Source organism: Ailuropoda melanoleuca, chromosome 5 (assembly GCF_002007445.2).
Source record: "Ailuropoda melanoleuca isolate Jingjing chromosome 5, ASM200744v2, whole genome shotgun sequence".
Classification (NCBI taxonomy): domain Eukaryota; kingdom Metazoa; phylum Chordata; class Mammalia; order Carnivora; family Ursidae; genus Ailuropoda; species Ailuropoda melanoleuca.
In genome coordinates, this window is record NC_048222.1 from 105,213,182 (window position 1) to 105,229,169 (window position 15,988).

General features: G+C 35.2%; 1 protein-coding gene across 5 annotated transcripts in view; it reads left to right on the forward strand.

The window, feature by feature from the left end:
• LRBA (LPS responsive beige-like anchor protein) overlaps positions 1-15,988 on the forward strand; it is a 725,452-nt gene that overhangs the window by 386,103 nt on the left and 323,361 nt on the right. The window lies entirely within an intron of this gene.

A 15,988-nucleotide genomic window follows, 5' to 3' on the forward strand; every position in this document is an offset into this window, starting at 1 on the left:
AAGGGGGAAAAACAGAAGAGAGAGGGAAGCAAACCATAAGAGGCTCTTAATGATAGAGAACAAACTGAAGGTTGGTGGAAGGAGGTGGGTTGGGGAAGTGCTAAATTGGTGATGGGTATTAAGGAGGACACTTGTTATGATGAGCACTGGGTGTTATGTGTAAGTGATCAATCACTAAGTTCTACTCCTGAAAGCAATATGACACTGTATGTTAACTAACTAGAATTTAAATAAAAATTTGAAAAAATACAAGATTGTCCCCTAGCTTACAGAGATGTGAAAGTGATAGTGGGGTGTGGGACGGAGAGCCCTCAGTTAAAAGAGCTATCGTTGGAGCTGCTCTATATAATTTGTATATGTGGCCTTATTGTTCTTTAAACCATGGTATTTTGCTTGCTGAAGAATATCATGTCTCAGGAAATTGCAATCTGTATAACATCCTTTTTGTTCATGTATTCATTCACTTCTTTCACAAATGTTTATTCACTTTTTTTTTAAATATGACATAGCATTAAGTTTTAGGAGCACAGTGTAATTTGATATTTGTATTTATTGCAAAAAGTGATCACCACAGTAAGTTTAGTTAATATCTGTCACCATACATAGTTACTTTTATTGACTTCTTGATTTGTGTTGGGTACTATGATGTAGTCAGAAACAAGACAAACTTGTCTGGGCCATCATGAAGATATTAGATATAAAATAAATAATTACATAAATAGTTTTAGAAGTTTGTAGTAGGGGATTTGCTAAAAAAAAAAAAACCAGTCAGTGAATGAAAGGTGCGATAATATGAAGATCTAGAACCTGGAAGTGAATAGTATAAGTGAATTAGTGAACATATATTTTCATTCCCCTGAAGTAATTTCTTCAATAAATACTTAAGTACCTACCTATCCAGATACTGTAATGGTATTGGGAATTCAGTGTTTAACAGAATTGTCCACTATTTATGTGGAACCTGTGGGGTATTCTAGTACTGTAGCTCTGTGAATTTGTAGTAGGAGCCCACACTGGCTTCACACCACATGGTGTTTTCCATTTAGTAAAATAATTAGTTACTGTATCACCTAGAATTTGATATTTTATTATTTATTGAGCCCGTAGTAAAGTACATACTAAACATGTGCTTTATAGTATAATAACTAGCATATAATTTTCAACGTTTGAATGAACTTTTGCCATAAAATTTAAGAGGATTTTAATTGCAAGTAATAAGGATTGCTTGTTAATAGGCTATAGATAATTAGGGTGCTATTTGCATTCTCTCCCCACAAATTTTCCTTTAGTGTTCCGAGCTTCACTTAATTCATAACTTTATCTTATGAGGATTAGTTAATCCCATTTTAGTCACAGTAATAATAGACATGTTGTTTTCTCCTCTTTAGCTCTCTCCCAGAGTTCTAATGATTCTTTTGAAAGATTACAACATTGATTAGTTTTATTTATTGTAAGTAGAGGTAGAGTGTTTTTCTTGGTCTTTTACTCTAATGAAGTAAAACATGTTTAGTGGCACTAACATTTATAGCAGTTAATTTTACTTTTGCTAATGTAAATTTTATTTTTCTACAGTATCTTAACATAAACTTCATTTCAAATATTAACAAGTTACCATCTAACCAGAAACTTTTACTGGAGGGGAGTCCTAGCATGAGTGAGTTTGTAAAGTTTATGCATTTTATCTTTTTGCTGACTCTATAGCTGTCTTTTAAAATGAGATAGTTAACAGTGCTGCTCAGTTTCTAGTTTGAAACTCCTTACTGTATTTGGTATTTTTCACTTAGTATATACTTCATTCATTGTTTTCTAGAAATAAATATTACCTTAAATAACGCTTTGTAATTTTTTGAAATGTAATTTTTTGAAGGCCTTACCTCCCAAGTCTGTGTGCGGATATTAGGAAAAAAAGAATGTTTTTTCAGTTATTATATGGACTGCTGTGTTATATGTCCACTTCTCAATAAAACAAAAATGTGAAGCTGCCAAAATTTGTATTTTATTTCCTTTCAGGTTTAACTGTTTGGACCTTTTTACTAGCTACTGTAGAGTAAGGGCTTTAAAGTCAGAAAGTTTGGATTTTTATGTATTTTGGCTTTGAGATTTTGGCCTAGCGACGTAACTCCACTAAGCCTTGTTCAGTGAAAACAATATCTATTTTAAAAGATTGCTGTGAATATAAAATAACTGAGCAAATGGCAAGTGCTCTGTACAGTGCCTGGCAAATAGTACTCAGCATAAATTGTTAACTGTTAATATTGTTACTATATTTGAATATAGCCTCTTATTATGTGCTCTTACATCTTTTTTTTTTTTTTTTGAGTTCTGCCTTTGGTTTTCTTAAGGTGAAACATATTTATATATTTGTAAACCTTTAGAGTGATATTTTATCTTGGAATAATCGTGTATTAGTTTTAAAACATTTATTGAGTATTTACTAATTTATGTAATTTTCTTAATTTCTGAGTCTTTCTGTGTTTTAGATTAAGATCACTCAGAGTGGTTGAGAGGATGCAGTGTGAATTATGTAATAGTCTAATATTAATGCTGTTAATGAAATTTGTAGTTGAGGAAAGACATTTATATGGAAATGTATAGTATAAATTCAACAGCAATATAAGGAAGGTAAAAGGTGCTTTTCAAGTTCTAGAAGAGTAGGGGTATTGCTAACATCTGGGAGATAAGGAAAGACTTCATGTAGGAGTTATAATTCAGTGTATGAGGAAGAACTGGCCGTTCTAATTTTGCAACAGAAAGACATTAATTTTAGAGGGAAGATAAGTGAAGAGACACAGGAAGGTGGGTACAGAGAATACTTAGAAGTTCTGTTTGTTTGTTTGTTTAGAGTAAATGACTTGTAAAGTTGATTGGTGGGAACTGAGACTGCAAAGGTAAGATAAGACATGATTTTGAAGGATCTTAAATAATTGGGGACAAGAAATTTCACTTTACTCTCAGCCAGTTGGGCTGGGAAATGATCTAGTAACTTCTTCAGGAAGGTAATTTTGTTGTCTTCTATAAATGGATAGAGTGTTGGAAGAGATTGAATGGAAAGCAGAGGCAAGAGGTATTTTGATATTCCAAAAGTAAACAAATACCTGAAGTAGGACAGTGGTAGCATAGTGGTTTTAAGAAGGAGCATGTCCAGTGCTATCAAGTGATCAAAACCAAAATTATCTAAGAAAAGGACTTCAGATTTGGCAACCAATAAGGTACTATTTATCTTAAAACTGTTTTGTTAACTAGCATATGGATAGTGGAGGCCAGATTATAAATTTAGGGAATGAAGAGTGGCTAGTAAATAGAGGTAATGAGAAAAGACCTCATAAAATTTGATCATGTGAAGAAGGCAGAAAACCTTACTTGAAACTATAGTGTGATAGGTTCTCTTAGTATGTAACCATCTTTGAAAAAATAGAGGCCCTCTGGTACAGCCCCCTTTGACTACTCCCCACTTACTGTGTATTTCCAACGGATTTCAAAATGCCAACAAGCTTCTTATTTTAACCTATAAAAAGGTTTTAATGGGGAAGAAACTCTTTTTTTTTTTTTTTTTTTTAGGATGAGTTGGCATTGAAGTGTTCTCAGTCAGAGACGGTACCCTATCCTCCCAGGGACCATTTAGAAATGGTAGAGGGTTGGTTTTTACAATGACCGGAAAGCTTAGGAACATTTATTATTAGAATCCAGGGACCTCAATATCCTCAGAACAGTTTTCAGCACAAGGAATTCTTTTCCCCACCAACACCAGGAAGTGTCCCTTTGAGAAAGACTTCTGCAGTCTTTTTTTTTTTCCTCTCTCTCCTTCATAGTCAGGTTTCTCAGTTTTGAACTTTCTATTTCCTCATCCTGTTCATTTCTCAGTGTATTGCAACGTGTTAAAAACTGCTCTGCCAGGAGTCCTGTGACCTCTTCATTGTCGAAAGCGTTGTAATACAGTTTTTTTGTTTATGACGTTTGTTGAGATGACCACTTTCTTTTTAAATTGTCTTCTTTTGGCTTCTGCCGCATACTCGTTCCTACTTCCTCACCTACTCCTCAGTTGTCTGCACTGCCTGCTTAGTTTACTAGCCCATAAATTCTGGTATTCCTCTGGTAGCTTTGTTTTTTGTTACCTCCTCTACATTTGCCTATGTTGCAGAAAAAGGAAATACCTACTATTTTTAGTAGGTATTACAATTACCATTGTTTGTGTTCCCAATAAGAAGATAGTTACCCTTGAGAGTAGATTCCATGTCTTATCTTTGTATTCTAACATCTAGTACCTGGGCTTTTTTTCCCTTGCTTTTTGTTGCTTTCCTTAGAAAACTATTCCAGTGCAACTGCGGTTGATGGGCATGGAGCAAAAGTGAAGGGGGATGTTAAATTTTCACACTGAATTCAGTCCTCCTCTTAAGTCATCTTTAATTTATGGTACATAATTTACAAGTCGTTGTTTTAAAATCCACTCATACCAGTTTTACTTCCCTGGTTCCCTATCTTCCCTGAGGTCTCGCACTTTTTATTGCTCAAAGACTCTCTTAAGCCTTAGGTGTAGGAAACTCTTTCCCTGGCACTCTCTGAGTTAAGGATGGTACTAACACTTTTTAATATTCATTTGACAATTGAATCCAATAAACATATACTGAACCTATGCACAGAACTGTGCCCTTAAGAAGGATATTCGTCAATAGAAGAGAAAAACATGTTAATAATAAGTATAATGCAGTATGATAAATCACAGTCATAGATATATTGAAATATATAGAATAGGAAGATGTCATTGAAAATAATGGTAATTAAGTCTTAATTAGGCTGAGAGTGTGATGCCAAGGATATGATTCAGCATCACATCTTTAAGGAATTTTGACTTGAAGTTCAGTGCAAAGCGTAAAGAAAAGCACTTTGAGTGATAATCTGGAGCGATGTCTTTGGTCAGAAAACACATTCCTATTTTAGCTTAATTTTTCAGCATTGAGTCCCAGAAATAGAATTACTAAGTCAAAGCACGTGAACATTTCTAACAACTGTTCATGCATGTATATTGACACATTCTGCAAGGCATCTTGCCAAGGTTTTTAGAACTGTCATTATGTACATGATAGAAAAACATGAGCTGGATCACTGCTACCAAAATCCACTGAGTTTACTGATTAATGGATTAAAGGAGATATGTTTCTGTTGCTGTAAGACTCTGTCCTCCATTCTGTTTCACTCATTCTTTTTGCTTATACCTTGGGTAAATATATAGCTGGTGCTTTTTTTTTATTGGCATATGACATGGTTGATCATTTTCTTCTCCTTCTAACACTTTAAAAAATATTTATTTATTTATTTATTTATTTATTTATTTTAAAGATTTTATGTATTTATCAGAGAGAGAGAGCGCATGCGAGAAGGAACACAAGCGAGGGGAGTGGGAGAGGGAGAAGCAGGTTTCCTGCTGAGCAGGGAGCCCGATGCGGGGCTCGATCCCAGGACCCCGGGATCATGACCTGAGCTGAAGGCAGACGCTTAACGACTGAGCCACCCAGGCACCCTCCTTCTAACACTTCTTTTTTTAAAAAACATATAAGGTATTATTTATTTCAGGGGTCCAGGTCTGTGATTCATCAGTCTTACACAGTACACAGTGTTCACCACAACACTTTTTCATTAGACTACAGGACAGTATAATTTCCTACCTCATTGGAGATTCCTCCACAAACAGTTGCCTTTGCTGGATCATCCTCATTTCCCTGAAGTCTGAATGTTGTAATGCCCCAGGACTTCGTTTTTAAAACACTTCTCTATTTACCAAGAATCCCTGGTGAGCTCATTCATTTCCAAGGTTTTAACAACCATCTGCTTGCCAGTTTCACATCTCTAGCTCATATACCCCCCTTAACTCCATACTTGCCTCTTTGATAGATATCTCAAACTTAGCATGTCAAAACTGACTCCCCCTCAATCTGTTTTATTCACAGTCTTTCCCAATCTCATTTAATGGTAGTAACTGTTAATAATCATCCCAGCATTCCAGTTGCTCAAGATAATTCCTGAAGTTATCTTTGTCTCCATTCTTTTCTCTCACACCCCATAGTATCAGGTAATTTTATTGGCTCTTTCATTAAAAAAATGCCCAGAATGTGAACATCTCCCATCATCTGTTTTACTTGATCCAGAGCAAAATAGTTGATTTCTTATATTAGGAGTAGGCATACTTTTTCTATAAAGGATCAGATAGTAATCATTTTAGGCTTTTAAGTCAAAAGGAAAATTGAGGATATTATATAGTTATTTAAAGAACAAGAGAAAAAACAAGTTTCTTTATATTTTTAATAATTATTGGCTATCTGTAAGAGGGTTTCCTTTTTTTTTTAAGATTTTATTTATTTATTTGACAGAGACAGACAGCGAGAGGGAACACAAGCAAGGGGAGTGGGAGAGGGAGAAGCGGGCTTCCCACCAAGCAGGGAGCCCGATGCGGGGCTCGATCTCAGGACCCCGGCATCACGACCTGAGCCGAAGGCAGACGCCTAACGGCTGAGCCACCCAGGCACCCCTGTAAGAGGGTTTCCTAATGAGAAGAATGGATTTTTTGGAGGGTTGTAGTAACATTTCATGTAATTGGGGTTCAGAATTAGTGTTCTCTATCCTGAAAATCAATTGCACATAGGAGGCACTCAGTATGTATTTGTAGAGTGAATAAATGAACAGTCTAATAGTCTGTACTTTCCTAAAATGGAGTGGGTATTCAGGACGGGTCAATTTTTTTCTTCATTTTAGTGTCTCAGCCTAGAATGGACCAATTGTAGGTTAAGGTCATTATTTGAAGGTCATTATTTTTATGTTAGATGGAAGGAATGATGGCTTGATTATATGACCTTTAAATTTTTCTTCAAGAGATTCATGAACAAAATTATTCTGTGGGCCAAATGATAAGATCAGTTTGTATAGCAATTACCAGTACTTTAATTTGAAAAATACCATGTTAAGGATGTCTTAGATGCACTTTGAAACAACTACACAAACACAGTATTACATTTTTCTATTTCATTGCTTCAGAATCTAAAAATCTTTTCTTTGTAGACTGCCTCTTCTGTAGTCCCCTTCTATGTCATTATTTGTAATTTAATATACAATTAACTTCTGCTTTGTACCTTTAATAGTGTGACTTTGTCTTATGTGAGCATTTACTTGAAGTGATTGGATCACAAAAGATTAATTTTGATGAAATTTTGATATTTCCTATCACTGAACTTAACTGATATAATATTTTTTTCTGAATATTAGTATACGTAGAGTAAAATGTGAAAATAATAGAGAATTGATCTTCGTTGGGATTTTTGCCTTGTGTATACTGCCATGTTTCAAATAACATACATCTAGTTATATTCTTTAATTTGGGATTTATTTTGAAAAAGTCACAGTATTCCATAAATGAGTGAAACCATATGATAATTGTCTTTCTCTGCTTGGCTTATTTCACTTAGCATAATCTCCTCCAGTCCCGTCCATGTTGCTGCAAATGTTGTGTAATCGTTCTTTCTGATGGCTGAGTAATATAGGAAATAGAGAGATTGGTAGGAGAAGGAAGGGAAGAATGAAGGGGGGGGGTAAACAGAAGGGGGAATGAACCATGAGAGACTGTGGACTCTGGGAAACAAACTGAGGGCTTCAGAGGGGAGGTGGTGGGGGATTGGGATAGGCCGGTGATGGGTATTAAGGAGGGCACATATTGCATGGTGCACTGGGTGTTATATGCAAGTAATGAATCATGGAACATTGCATCAAGAACTGGGGATGTACTGTGTGGTGACTAATATAACAAAATAAATATTATTTAAAAAAAAAAGAAAGTCACAGTAGTTTACCATCAATATATTTCTGTATACTCCCCAAGTTATTTTGTATGTTGCATCAATTTCACATGTTACTGTATAACTTAGAAAATGGAATATATAAAATTCAAAATATAATGTTAATTTGTGGAGAGGCAGACTACCACTGTCTTTCCTTTGTAGGGGGGGAAAATGTTTTCCTGTACCCTCTTAGAGTCCGAAAAGTAGACAATGACAAATTAACAGGAGAAAAGCCTATATATTTATTTAATATAAGTTTTATGTGACATGGAGCCTTCTAAGGAAATGAAGTCTCAAGCAGACCTATATGCTAGACTTTTATGCTAGGTTTGATAAAGAGTGAATAGCCGTGGAGGACTATGATGGGTTAAGGAATATGAGGTAATTGTAATAAACTAGGGGAAACTTAGCAAGGCCTTTTTGTTAGGATTCTTCTTGGCATCCTTTTGTCTTCAGAGCTAAGGATGCTCCTTTCCTCTGGTTATAAAGAGGGCATCTCTTGTGTGAGGGTTTTTTAGCCTATTTCAATGAAAAGCGGCAGTGGGGGGGGCATGGGGGGTTGTCTGAGTGACTTTTCAGCTTCTGTTGTTTTCTCAAATTCCTTCAGCTTAAATATTGAATACGCCAAGGTATCATATTTTGGGGTAGGGTGACATCATTTTATTAGAAGAATAGCTACTTTTAAAAGTTACCTTTTTTTCTTTTATTTGATGGTCCAATATTCATACTTTCTTTCTTTCCCAAACCTCCCCCAATTCTCTAGCTTTTTTCTGTATGAGAAGTGCTATGCAGAAATAGTGCAACAGAACCAAACTTATATGTATACAGAATTTACATATAAATACATATCTTGTGCTATCAAATTGTTTGTTGGTGCCTGTTAGTGCCAAAGAGAGATTTTTTTTTAAAGATTTATTTATTTATTAGAGAAAGAGAGAAGGAGGGGCAGAGGGAGAGGGATGGAAAGTCTTAAGTGGACTGTGCACTGAACAGCGAGCCCGACATGGGGCTCAGTTTCAGGACCCTGAGATCAAGATGTGAGTTGAAACCAAGAGTTGGTCACTCGACCAGCTGTGCCACCCAGACACCACCCCCCAGAGTGAGATTTTATTTTCACAGCATATTAATCAAAATGTTAGAAGCAGTTTTAGTTAAAAAATGTAGAGTAATAAATATTATTTGCATTACTATAATATAGTGCTGTGAATTAAATTTGATCCAATGTTTTGAAATATGACAGTGTCAGGAAATTTTTTTTAAATGAATAAAGTTTATAAAGCAAATACCATCTAGTGTGTAAATAGATAAACATTGGTATTAACCTTTATTCATAAAAGGTAGTAAGAGCCAAACGCCTCACTGAACTCTGTACTTTCAAAATTATTTGCCTGATCTGATAAATTATGCATTCTTGCATTTTGAGCTCATAACCTTTTAGAATTTACTTAAATTGACTCTGTAATATTTGCCACATTGGACTGTAATGACTATAATTAGTTTCTGTACGCCTAAACTTAATTTTCTTCATTGTGCATATAAAGAACATATAAAGATATTGATTGATGTGAGGTTATGTTTAGTAACATTTGAACTTGAACATTGAAGGACTAGATTTCTTTTTTAAAAAAGATTTATTTATTTGAGAGAGAGAGGGAGGGAGAGTGCACACCAGCAGGGAAGAAGCAGAAGGAGGAGGAAAGAATCCCAAGCAGACTTCTCACTAAGCGCTGAGCCTGACACAGGGCTTGATGTCATGACCCTGATGAAATCATGACCTGAGCCGAAACCAAGAGCTGGACACTCAGCTGACTTAGCCAACCAGGAGCCCCTGGACTTGACTTCTTTTAATTTTTTTGCTACAAAAGAAAAAAAAAATAGGCAAAGCAAATGAGAGTGTGCTTGCAAATTTATTTTCCTGTTTTAAGTGTATATAAAGTGCTGAGATTATGTTTAAATAGTAGATGAGTGCCAAGTCTAGCTACATAATCCTGTTAAAACATATTTAGAAAGTAATAATTTTTGTGGAATAAATTTCAGTTATGTTATTATGAGTATTAAATATTTGTGGCCTATGTCTAGAATTTTAGGAAATTTTAGAATTTGAGAAGAATGGAAATTAAATATCCATTAAATCAAAATTGATTAAGGACCAATGATAAAAGTTACTTATTTAAAAAAAAGATTTTATTTATTTATTAGAGAGAGCAAGAGCATGAGTGGGGTGAGGGGCAGAAGCAGACTCCTGCTGAGCAGGGAGCCCCATGCAGTGCTCCATTCCAAGACCCTGGGATCGTGACCTGAGCCAAAGGCAGATGCTTAACCAATTGAGCCACCCAGGTGCCCCCAAAGTTACTCATTTTTGAGCAGAAAAATGTATTACTGCATTTGAGAATATTGTAGTTTAATGGGAAATTCATATATATATATATATATTTATATCATAATAGAATATGTATGGCAAAAGATCTGAAGGTATGCTTTCAGACTTCTGTGAAACAGAATGTGGATTTGGGGATGGACAGGAGTTTTAGGATTTTACATAGTATGTAAAGTCCAGGCAGACAAAAGATGGGGTGGGAATGATGATGGGATGTCAGAATAGGGAACAGGTTATGCAAGGAAGTACCATGAAAGAATATTGCAATTTTGAGAAAGCACAGAGGGAAAACATGGACTAGACTCAGGATATGTGGTAGGGAGTAGATAAATCTAGAAACCGACAAAAGCGGATTGTAAGCAGTCCTAAATAATATGGTGGAGAATGTGGACTTGTTTTGAAGGAGAATAAGAATTTAGAGAAATATTTTGATACTGTTTTTATTTTGGATAACTGTTTTTATAGGAAAAGCAGTAGCATTTTTGGCAACATGAAAATTGCATTGGAGGGTAGGCTCAAGTGATGGATACTAGTTAGGAGGTTGTGGAAAGAGATTAGAACAGAGGCAAGAGTATTCACTATGGCATTACAGGTGGGTGTGGTTAGAAAGGGACAGATTTAGGAGGTAGCATAATGTAGCATAGTCGTTCTTAGCCCTCTCAAATTTAACACCTTTATGTAACAAATATTTTGTAATTCTCCCTTATCTATGAATTTTAATTTTGGATCATAAATAGTCCTTTTCTAGATAAATGATTTAACTAATCAATAGATGCCCTAAATTCTACAAAAAGAGAAATAAAATGAAAATGATTTTTTAAAAAAAGATTTTCTTTTTTAAGTAATTTGTATACCCATTGTGGGGCTTAAACTTACAACCCCAAGATAAAGAGCTGCATGCTCTGCCAACTGTGCCAGCCAGGCACTCCTAAAATGAAAATGATTTAAAATAAGTAATATTTATTTCAATATTCAATAAGTACTCCCGACATGACAGTGCTAAAATAATGAAGTAGTTGGGTGCTTGCATTTATATGTGGAATTGCTGCAAATGTGACAGCTACAAATCAGACTGGTGGAGGTGTGATATATAGTCGCATTGGATACCGTGAAGGGCATGACTGGATAGGATGTGATTTTCTTAAACAACTGTTGGTATAGTACTGAACAAAAAACAGAAGTTCATTTTTTACCTTAATTTACACAGTAATTGCGTTCTTGGGGAAAAAACCCCAAAATATTTGGGGTACAGGCTCAGATAATCATTTAGTTATCTACTCTCACCAATAGCCAGTAGAACATTCCAAGGTCATGTAGGACCCAGACCATTATTATTATAAGACTGTTCAACTTTTGGTAGGATGTCTAGAATCGTTTTCTGCTCATTCTTCTGCCCAGTAAATCATAAGAGTACTCATTAGTCATTGTGATAACCAAAACTTCCATCACAAATTTCCATAATTCTCTCTAGAGGATAGCGCTGCACTCATTGAGAGCCACTGATGTGGTGGAAAGAGCGTTATTTTTAGTTTTAGAGATACCTGAGTTCAGAGGTCATTCTCATTTTCTTGCATGTAAAACCTCTAGATAAGGTAACATATGGACCTCAGTTTTGTCATCTTTACAATAGAGTTTTGTTGTAAAGTTAATGAGGTCCCTCATAACATAGATACAAAATTTTTAAAAAATACTAGCAAAATATTTCAATAACATATAAAAATCATTACATACTATTACCAAATGGAGTTTATCTAAAGAATGCAAGATTACTTTAACATTCAAAATCAGTTAATGTATTATTATTAATATTAATGTACCATATGAATAAAAGAATGGGCAAAACTACATGTTCATTGCATTAGATACAGAAAAAAGCTTTTGATAAAATCTATTCATAATAAAAAATATATCAAAGAATTAGGAATAGACCTTTTTCAAATCGATAAAAAACAATATAAAAACTTATAGCTGGCAGCATACTTAATGGTGAAAATAAATGCTTCCCCTCTAAGATTGAGAAAAAGACAAGAGTGTTCTCTCCTACCACTTTATTCAACATTGTTTTGGAGGTGTTCTATATATTGCAGAAAAGCAGGACAAAGAATTCATTGGCATAGGGATTACAGAGGAGAAAAGAGTCTTTATTTGGAAGCAACATGGTATTATATGTAGAAAATCTGAGGATTCTACAAAAAATATTACTAGAACTAAAAAAGCAAGTTTAGTAAGGTGAGGGAATGTAGGACCATATACAGAAGTTAGTTGTGTCCCCATATACTAACAATGATCAATCCAAAATGAAATTATGAAACAACTTTATTCACTGTAGCAACAAAAAGAATAAAATATTTTGGAATAAAATACTAAGAGGTGTAATACCAGTACACCAAAAACTATAAAACATTGCTGAGAGAAATTGATAGCGACTAAGTTCTAAATAAATGGAATATATATATAGTGTTAGGGTGCTAATACTCTCCAAAATGATATATAGATTTAGTGGAATCTCTATGGAAGTTTGAACAATTTTTTTTTTCATAGAAAAAACTTCCCAAAGTTTAGCGGCTTGAAACAATACATAGTTTTCATTTCATAATTCAGTTGATTAAGAATTTAGGTATTGGGGCGCCTGGGTGGCTCAGTCGTTAAGTGTCTTCCTTTGGCTCAGGGTGTGATCCCGTTAAGTGTCTTCCTTCAGCTCGACGTGATCCCGGCGTTCTGGGAATGAGGCCCACATCAAGCTCCTCCCCTGGGAGCCTGCCTCTTCCTCTCCCACTCCCCCTGCTTGTGTTCCCTCTCTCTCGCTGGCTGTCTCTTTCTCTCTCTGTCAAATAAATAAATAAAATCTTAAAAAAAAAAGAATTTAGGTATTGTTGGGGCGCCTGGGTGGCTCAGTCAGTTGAGCATCCAACTTTTGATTTTAGCTCAGGTCATGATCTCAAGATCGTGAGATTGAGTCCTGTATTGGGCTCTGCGCTGAGCATGGTGTCCGCTTGAGATTCTCTCTCTCTCACTCTCTCTGTCCCTGCACCACCACCCCCAATAAATCTTAAAAAAAAAAGAAAAAAAGAAAAAAGCATTTAGGTATTGTTTAGCTGTGTCCTCTGGTCTGTCATCTCAGATGAGACAGCATGTCTCCAGGCAGGGATTCATTTGAAGGCTCACCTTATTATGGATTGACTTCTAAGTTCACTTACATAGTTACCAGAATTCAGTGTTTTAAGAGCTCTTGGAATGAAGGCCTCGGTTCTTTGCTTTGGGGCCTCTTCAGAATGGCAGTTTACTTGCTACAACCAATGCCAGCAATAGAGTCAGGTAGCAAAATGGAAGTCACAGTCTTTTGTAACCCAGCCATGAATGTGACATCATCTCAATGTTGCCATATTCCATTGGTTTGAAGCCAGTTACTCAGGGAGGCTTATGCAAGGCCATAGGTGTGCAGTAGTGGGCATCGTTGGGGGGCCATCTTAGAGGCTGTCTACAATAGCCAATACAATTGTGAAAAAGAACAACAAAACTGGAGGACTTACACCACCTACTTTTAAAACGTAATATAAAGATACAGTAATTAAGAAAGCCTGATTGGAAAAGAATAGAGAATCCAGAAATAGACCTTCATTTTTATACTGAACTGATTTTCAGTAAAGATGCCAATGTGATACAATGTAGGGAGAATTTAACTTTCTTTATTCCTACTGTCAGAGATCTGTATGTTCCCTAAAAATATTTATTAAATAATTATGAGAGTGATACATTTTTACTAAAGGAAATATAAGTACATTTAAGATAGAAAGAACAACAAAAGATTACCTCCAATTACACCATTCTGAGTCACTATTGATATTTTAGTCTAGTTGATTCCAGACTTATCCTTGGCATTTTTTTAAATTGTAAAATGAACATAACAAAATTTATCATCTTAACTGTTTTTAAATGTACAACTCAATAATGTTATGGAAGCTTAGACTTAATAAAAAAGGTGCTGCAACAATCATATATTTGTATGAAAAAAATTTTAAAAATTACCTCATAAAAGCTAAAATTCTAATCCTTCTCAAAAAATAGGAAAAATATTTGTGATCTTGTGTTAAGCCACACATAGAAGAAAAAAGATAAATGAGATGTCAGTAAAATTAAAAACTCAAATGCTTCATAAAACACCATAATGAAAATGAAAAGACAGGCCACAGTCTGGGAAAATATATTTGCAAATTATGTATCTAATAAATGACTTTTTCCTAGAATGTATAAAGAACTCTTAAACCTCAAGAATAAAACAACACAATAAAAATGATATGAAGAGAAAACATTTTACCCATGATGTATGTATGGCTAATTAGCTCATCAGAAAATGCTCAATATCATTAGTGATTGGGGAAATGCAAATTAAAACTAAATGAGATACCACTACATACCCACTGGAATGGGTATCAACCAAAAGTCAGACATTATCAAGAGTTGCCAGGGGTGTAGAGAAACTAGAAATCTCATGCATTGCTAGTATGAAAGTAAATTGATACATCCGCTTTGGAGGACATTTTGGCAGTTTCTTAAATTAAACATGCATGTACCATACAACCCAACAATTCACTGATAGGTATCTACCCAAGACAAAGGAAGATCTATGTCCACATAAAGTCCTACGTGCATATGTTCACAGCAACATTATTTATAATAGACACAAAATGGAAACAAATGTTTATCTAATAGTGAATAGATAAAATGTGATATAGCTATTAAATGGAATACTACTTAACAATAGAAAGGAAAAAATGACGGATATATGTAACTACATGAATAATTTTTAAAGACCTTATGCTATGTAAAAGAAACCAGACACAGAAGACTAGTATATGATTCCATTTATATGAAATTTCTAGAAAATTAAATAAAGATAAAATACGGATTATTATGTATCTGGGACTGAGGCTAGGAGGAGAGTTTGATCTCAAATGGGTATGAGAGAACTTTTTGGGTCATGGAAGCATTCTAAAACTGGATTACATATGGATTGCACAAGTGTATAAGTTTACACCAAATCTCCAAACCATAAATTTAAAAATAAACTAACCAAACAAAAAGTATAGTATACTGTTCCTCTTTCTTTCTATCCCATTCCTTAGCAGTTCAGTCCAAAAGATATTAGGTAGGGTGCGAATGGCAGCTGTCCATACTAGAAGGTGGGGTCCAGCAGCTTGGCAGCACCCAGGCAGGTTGAGGGCACTGTTCTTGCAGAGGGGTGGCTCAGCTTAGAGTATTGAAACTCAACCAGGTTAAGGAGAATGTCCACACTGGGGAATGCACAGAAGGATGCAGATTACGGGATATCAGAGTCTGAGCAGAATGAAGATGTCTGTGTCAGAGAATGGTCCAACACAGGATGTTTGAGCAAGAATGGAGTGAGGTCTTGACCATAGTGGGAAGACAATGCATGATGTTAGAGCCTGAGCAATGTGTGGAGTGCATTCATGCAGAGTACCAAACACCTGCCCAGTGTGGGATGATGAGTCCTAGAGAGTTGAGTAGGTCATTTGTGTTGTGAGGGGACACTGTGGTGGTGAGAGAAGTTTGGTCACATTCATAGGAGAAATATGTGATCAGGTAGCATCAAACTTAGCACAATGATATGGTGATGGAAAACTTTTCATTTTTCAAACGCCGATTGTAACTTGAATCCGTAGTTTTCTTCCTCAAAGAATTGCTCCTTCTGAAATCCTGTTGTTACCTGAGTTTTCTCTTATTAATGTTCCTTATAAATCCTGTCATTATTTGAATTTTATCTTATTCAGCA